The sequence below is a fragment of the Aquarana catesbeiana genome, linkage group LG08 (assembly GCF_042186555.1).
Source record: "Aquarana catesbeiana isolate 2022-GZ linkage group LG08, ASM4218655v1, whole genome shotgun sequence".
Taxonomy (NCBI): domain Eukaryota; kingdom Metazoa; phylum Chordata; class Amphibia; order Anura; family Ranidae; genus Aquarana; species Aquarana catesbeiana.
The window spans coordinates 258,467,389-258,475,288 of record NC_133331.1 but is presented as its reverse complement, the minus strand read 5'-3'; positions in this window follow the sequence as shown (position 1 = coordinate 258,475,288).

Sequence of the window (7,900 nt, the reverse complement as noted above, 5' to 3'; positions counted from 1 at the left end):
GACTTACCATACCTGCAAAGCAAATACAAAAAAAAAAATAGTAAAAAATAAAACATTTAACGCAACCTGTGCCTAAAATATATATATGCCGAAGCATGGGGGCATCCTCCCGCAAAAGGCAGGAGCAAATCGCTCCTCCACCCACTTCTGCCCCCACGCTTCGGCATATATGCTGAAGTATGTAACTGTGGTGGTGAAATCACCTCCGACAGCGTTGGAGTCACGGCTTTATATATCGTGGGAGCAAACGCTGTTGCTGTCAAGATAAATAAATCCGCGCTGCAACTGAATGGCGTACCTGAAAACAATAAAATGGTTACCAACAAAACACAGTAAACGGTAAAGTATGAAAAATCTGAAAAGGAAACATGGTAAAACATAATAACAATAAAACATTGCAGAATAGAATAGAGTAAAAAAGAGAAGAACAATAGAGAGAGAATAGAGAGAGAGAGAACAATAAAACAACAACTATTTTTGGTTTTTTTATTTTATATTTTTTTTTGTGTTTTTATTTTTTTAAATTTTTTTTTATTTTATTTTTTTACACTTTTTTTTAGTAACTTTTAACTTTTGTAACTTTTGTTCCAGGTTTGGGTCTCTCAAAATGCAATGGCATCTTGGGAGACCCTGTGTTAGTGTGCCTAGTCTGTGCAGTGCTGAACCCTACGCTAATACTCAACTAATGTATGGTAGCGTTCAAAGCATTCACTCATGCAAAGACCAGGATTGCCAGGACAGGAGGGACAATAAGTCCGGGTGTCACGCCTAAATCCGCGCTTGCTGCAGACACGACATCTTTTTTGGGGGGCTCGTTGGGTAGGGGTACTCGGGATGGCATAAATAAAATGCCGCTCATGCAGCCGGCTTACTGCATTTGGTTGGGGAAGGTGAGGTAGAGCACCGTCTGGAAACAGAAGGGCTCTGACGATCTCTTCCTGGAATTTAAGGAAGGATCCAGTCTGTCCTGAAGCTCTGTATAGCACATGAGCATTCAGCAAAGCCAATTGAAATAAGTATACAGACACTTTTTTGTACCAGCGTCTGGCCTTACGGGCAACTAAGTACGGCGCCAACAACTGGTCGTTGAGGTCCACCCCTCCCATATTAAGGTTGTATTCGTTGACACAGAGGGGTTTCTCCACAACACCAGTCGCCGTAGAAATTTGGGTCGTCGTGTCTGCATGAAGGGAGGTGAGAACGAAAACATTCTTCTTATCCCTCCACTTCATAGCGAGCAAATTATTATACTTCAAGCAGGCTCTCTCCCCCAGCCTAAGACGGGAATCTACAAGCCGCTGGGGAAAGCCCCGGCGATTAGGTCGCACGGTGCCACATGCTCCAATCTGCTGATCAAACAAGTGACTAAAAAGTGGCACGCTCGTATAATAATTGTCCACGTACAAGTGGTACCCCTTTCCGAATAAGGGTGACACCAAGTCCCACACTATCTTGCCAGCGCTTCCTATGTAGTCAGGGCAGTTTGTCGGCTCTACGTGACTATCTCTTCCCTCGTAAACCATAAATCTACATGTATAGCCTGTGGCCCTGTCACAGAGCTTATACATCTTGACCCCGTATCTGGCACGCTTGCTGGGAAGGTACTGTTTGAATGACAAGCGGCCAGAAAACTTAATCAGGGACTCATCAACGCAGACAACTTGATGGGGGGTAAACAAGTCTGCAAAACGTTGGTTGAAGTGGTTTACGAGGGGCCGAATTTTGTAGAGCCGATCGTATGCAGGGTCTCCACGAGGACGACAGAGTTCATTGTCGTTGAAGTGCATGAACCGCAAAATCTGCTCGTATCGTGCCCTGGTCATGGAAGCAGAGAACAAGGGTGAATGGTAAATTGGGTCAGTGGACCAATATGACCGCAACTTACTCTTTTTATTCAACCCTATGAGGAGGGAAAGGCCCAGAAAGGTCTTAAATTCGGAGACCGTAATTGGTCTCCAATCTCTGGCAAGGGAGGACTGGGGATTAGCGGCGATGTGTTGACCAGCGTACAAATTGCTTTGGTCCACAATAGATCTATAGAGATCTTCGGTGAAAAACAGTGAATAAAAATCCAGTGGCATAAAGTCAACTGTTTCCACCTGAATTCCGGGTTGGCCAGTGAAAGGGGGAAGTACGGGTGCTGCAGAAGTGGAAGGTTCCCAATTCGGATTGGCCAATGCAGCAGGAAGGGCACTATGGGCACGACGGGCCTGTCTTTGTCTTCTTGGTGGCAGCGGGACACTACTACTGCTTGCCACCTCGCCAGCTTGAACTGCACTTATGGGACTCGCCACGTCACCACGTGATACTGCAGTGCTGGATGTACGACCAGGGTGTACTAGGCCGCTGGTGCTTGCCAGTTCACCAGAAGGAATAGCGGCGCTAGTACTGCTCTGCTCCATACGAGAGCCCTGCGGTTCTTGCACTTCAAGGACAGCATAAGTTCGGGGTCTGGTACGCCTGACCCTAGCAGGGACCACAACTCTGTCGTCAGAGCTATCTGTCATGGAGCCGCTGTCCTCTACAGGTTCGTATTCTGACCCTGAACTTGACAGATGAGTGACTTCCTCTTCACTATCTGTCATGCTCAGAATCCTGTAGGCCTCTTCACTAGTGTACCTTGGATTTGCCATTTTGGCCTCTAAATTTAGGGGTACACTAGTGAGACTCACAGGCAAAAAAGCTCCTGACTGTTGGCGACTGTATCAAAACGCTACCAAAAAACTGTTAGCGATCGCAGGGATCAGGCCTGACTCTGCGACCACTGCAGTTATGTGTGCTTAGTGTTTTGTAAGTGTCAGTAATCGTTCGATACTGCACTTGGGTGGGCTGGGCAGGGCTGGGCCGAGGAGCAAAACGCAGGTGCTAGCAGGTATCTGGGCTGATCCCGCTAACACTGTGTTTCAGGGAACCCTAAACTGCTGGGGAGTATAGATCTGATCGGATCAGATATCGATCCGTTCAGATACTATAGCACTAAGGGAGGTGTATGCTGCGTGCGTGGGTTTTAGCTGTACTGGCGCTAACCTGACGCTGCCTGGGGCGACGCAGACCTTATCTGATCCTAAAAACTTAACTTCTATCACCGCCGGGCAATTAGGGGGTTAAACCTTTATAGGGTAATAAACGGCGGGTGCCCTAAAACTATAATAAACTGTAATAAACTGTAATAAACTACAAAAAACAAACTAGCTAACCAGCGTCACCCGTAACACTTATACGGTGATTGCTGGTGAAAGGGTTAACTAGGGGGCAATCAGGGGGTTAAAACCTTTAGCAGGTAGTATATGGGGGTCCCTGTCGCTATAAAACACTGACAGCGAACCTATATACTTACCTCCCTAACTAGCGTCACCTGTGTCACTAATACAGCGATCAGAAAAACGATCGCTTAGCGACACTGGTGACGGGGGGTAATCAAGGGGTTAACTTTTATTAGGGGGGGTTAGGGGGGTACCCTGGACCTAAGGGGGGTACCCTAGACCTAAAGGGGGCTAACCTAACTGCCCTAAAACTTTTAACTGACACAAACTGACACCAATGCAAAAAAAAAAAAATGCTATTGGTGTCAGAGTGACAGGGGGTACAGGGGGGTGATCAGGGGGTGATCGGGGGGTGATGGGGGGTGACAAGTGTGCCTGGCGTGTTCTACTGAATGTGTAGTGTTGTGCAGACTTACTTGGATGTCTTCTCTCCTCGGCGCGGCGACGAAAAGACCGCTCGAGGAGAGATGACATCACTTCCTTTCCCTCTGTTTACATTACAGAGGGAAAGGAAGCATTTTCATTCGCCGGGAGCGATCGGGAGGGGGTGGCCAACAATGGATGGCCTCCCCTGACCTTTCATCGCCCGGGAAGAAATGGCGACCGCCTCGGGCACCGGGGGGGGACCGATCGGACCCCCCACCCGCGGAAGGCAAATCACGTACCCTGTACGTGATTTTGCCTGTCCGTGCCACCTTGCCGACGTACATCGGCGTGAGGCGGTCGTCAAGTGGTTAACAACAATCGCGCCTTTCAGCGTTGATCAATAGAGGGATTGCATGCATCCAAAACACCAATTGTAGGTAGGGTTACCACCTGTCTGGGATTCACCTGGACAGTCTGGGTTTTGAATCTTCAGGCAGACTGAAACCCAGACACATTATTCAGACTGGATGTGGCTCTCCGATTAACCAAGATAGTCACACACAAATCTGTTGCCATCTGGGAGCTGCAGGCGTCTGTCCGGGGGCAGATTCGGCATCACTGGGGGGGCAGGGCGGTGATCATACCTCCCAACTTTTTGAGATGGGAACGAGGGACACTTATTAGCAAAAGTATGTAGGCATAAGACACACACCCTGCCATGCCCCCGTAAAGGATAATTATACAAAAAAAATGATTAGCTAAACCCACAAGTGCTTTATTTTACCACTACTTTTCCTGTATAATGGCTTTTAAAATTTACAAATGTAGCAATTTAGAAATTGAATGAAAGGTTTAGCACTGGGAAACACTTTTTGAAATATAAAAAGTGCATTTTATATACAACTATATAGATCATACCAAAATGAGGGACAAATAGGGAGAAAGAGGGACAGAGGGACCAATGGTGATGATGGCAGCAAGAGCAATTACACCCACTGTTCACTGCTGCACGCTATGCGCACCACATTTCTACTCTCCTTGGGGCACCCAAAGGTGTTCCAGGCCACTAAAGTGTTTGGGTTTGGCTTAAAGAAAAGGTGGCAACCTTAGTTGTGGGGTTCAGCATCAAGAGGGGAGTTCTCATAGAAGTAATCCAGGCCGCATGTAAGGTCCATGGGTTTCCTGTCCTTGTTTATTGGTCAGCGTGTACAGCATATAAAAGGATTTCCACGCAGGGGGTAAGGAAGAAACACAGTCCAAAACAAAGGTCCAGCAAAACAATTTTAAGCCTCCTGGCTAGTAAACAGACCTCACTGGGTCTGCTCCAGTCCTGCAGACATGTTCCCTCACAGCCTGCTTGTCTCCTTTCTCTGCACCAACCCTGATTAGCCCAGGGAAAGCAAATTATACCCCAGGTGGGGAGCAAGGTGTGGCCAGTGCTTAACCCCTTGCGTCCTGCTACAGACCTCTCAGTGCCACCCATTTACCTTATAAAACTTCAAAATTCTATGTGGCAGATACACACCATTTACAACTGACAGGGGCTGTCTGTCACAATACATAGACACACACAGCTCAGCTGGCCCAGGCCCCACCGTCCTTCCTCACTGGATTTGACTGACAGGAGCAGGGGCCAATGACTTACGCTGCTCTCAGTCTGTCCAGTGAGAGTAGGGAGAGAGATTAGCACTACTGCAGACGAGAGGAAGGGTGAGGGGAAGAAAAGCAAGTAGAGAGTTTTTTTACCTTTTTTTCACAGAAAGAAGATTTGGTAATACATTATGGTAAAAAAAAAATAAACCTTTTGACTTTATAGCTGCTTTAAGTAGGGCAATTGAAATGATTGCATGTCTAGTTCACCATACAAAATCCCTCCTCTGAATGTTCGAAAATATAAAACGCAAAAACAGCATACAAACACGTGGTGACATGTCAAAAATGGGTGTTGCTGTATCTACATAAGTGTGAAAGATTGTGAAAGAGTCCTTGGTGATCACAGACAGAGCTTGTCAGAGCGTTCTCGGCTGAAGCCAATATATGCAACTTCCAGCGATTGTAATGTTCCCTAGTTCTCCTTTCTTGATAACAGATATCAAGCATATTAGGTTTAGTTTACGCTGGCAGCGTCAAACCTGCATTTATATGTGTTTAGAAGACATTTTAAAAAATAAAAATAAAGTTTTATTTTTTTTTTATTTTTTAATGATGTCATTTAAACTCATTGTTTACCTGTGATTTGGTGCAGTCAGTTTAGCTGCATATATAAATGTAACATGTAAACGTGTTGAATCGCGGCTAAACCCAATTTAAAAGCAGAAGCAGTCAAAAACTGGAAAAAGTGATCTGGGAAGCATAAAAATTGGTTTATTCATCCCAAAAAGTTTCCTAGTTAACCACTTGCCGACCAGCCGCCGCAGTTTTACTGCGGCAGAATGGCACGGCTGGACGAAACGATGTTATGTTACGTCACTGCGCCCTGTGACCACTAGGGGCGCGCCCGGAAGCCGATGCGAGTGCCCAGCGGTCACGATCACTGCCGGGCTCCCACAATCGCTGCTGACACACGGAGAACCGGGATCTGTGTGTGTAAACACAGTTTCCGGTTTTCTGAGGGGAGAAGAGAAAGATCGTCTGTTCATACAGAGTATGAACAACAATCTGTCATCTCCCCTACACAGTCCCCTGCCCCCCTTCAGTTAGAACACACACTAGGAAACACAATTAACCCCTTGATCGCCCCCTAGTGTTAACCCCTTCCCTGCCAGTGACATTTTTACAGTAATCAATGCATTTTTATAGCACTGATCTCTGTATAAATGCCAATGGTCCCAAAAATATGTCAAAAAAACTTTTTGCCTAAACTGAGGGAAAAAAATGTTTTTTTATATAAATTATATAAATTTAAAATAAATATAAATTATATTATATTATATTATTATATTTTTATTCAAACTCATTGTTTACCTGTGCTTTGGTGCAGTCAGTTTAGCTGCATTTAGAAAAAAATAGAATTCTGTGCACCAGGAATCTAATTATAAACGAAATGTAACATGTACACGTGTTAAATCGTGGCTAAACCCAGTTTAAATAACCAAGTGAACTGCGCTAGCAACTGTATATAATTAAGATGTACCCCAACAAAATAAAAACAACAATGGTGAATATGAAAGTGTCACAAATGGTGAAAAAAGTATCAAAGACCTGGACATGCACCCTGCGCAACGCACCCAATTTGGTGTGAGAATGCACAGGAGTGCACTACCAGAACCACAAGACCTTCAATATAGGTGATAAACCAATTTTGTGCCTATTACTGTACAATGGATGGCAACGGGAACGTACAAAACTGCGCTCCCTGAGTGAAAACTTTCACTACAATAAAAAACAATTGATGTGCATATTTGAACAAATAATATAAAAAATATGAAAAATATCAATTATCATAACACTCATGTGAGGACGGAAAATAGATATACTCTCAAAAAAATAATATATTAATGATATATACAATCAAAGACCGACTTATGGGGCGATCCTCTCAGGAAATGCAGATGGAATAGTGAAATCATGAAATGTCACCAATAACAAACAGAAGAAACGTAACTAGTGGTTAGAACCCCTTCATGGGAGAAGCAATAGGCAGACTTCCAGCTTTTTCATCCTTATGATCACACAGGGCTGATGGTATAACAATGTTGAAATTGCTTGAAAGGGACCACAAAGCTCGCATTCCACCAAAAGAGAAAGGAGAAGCATATAGCATAAAACCTTAGGGTACCAAGGGGTCACCTGCGCATAAAAGCGCTACTCACGGGACCGGTATGCAGAGCAGGCAATCAGATAATATGGTCGGTTCGCCGCTCTCCGGCGTGCGTTCCACCAACACCAGGAAGTGATGTCACTGGTAGCAAATCAGACAGACGTGGACAGGATATTGCGTCAACGCGTTTCGCCCCTCCCCCAGGGCGTTATCAAAGACTCAGCACCCCGCCCACGTAGAGACTCATTTATATTGTGCTCAATGAGTGACAGCCATTTACGGCCAATGGGTGAAAAAACACCCATTACTTCCTCTATCATCACATCCTGTTTGCAATCAAAACTTTAATCAGTGGCTGGAGACAAACATCTCCAGTAAACAGATAGATGCTTGTAACATCTCCATAAAGAAACGATTTTTTACACTCACTATATTCCACAAAAACAAAGTATGTGCCATCAGGATATCTAGACAGATGAAAAAACTATCTAATACATATTGAATGTCTGAT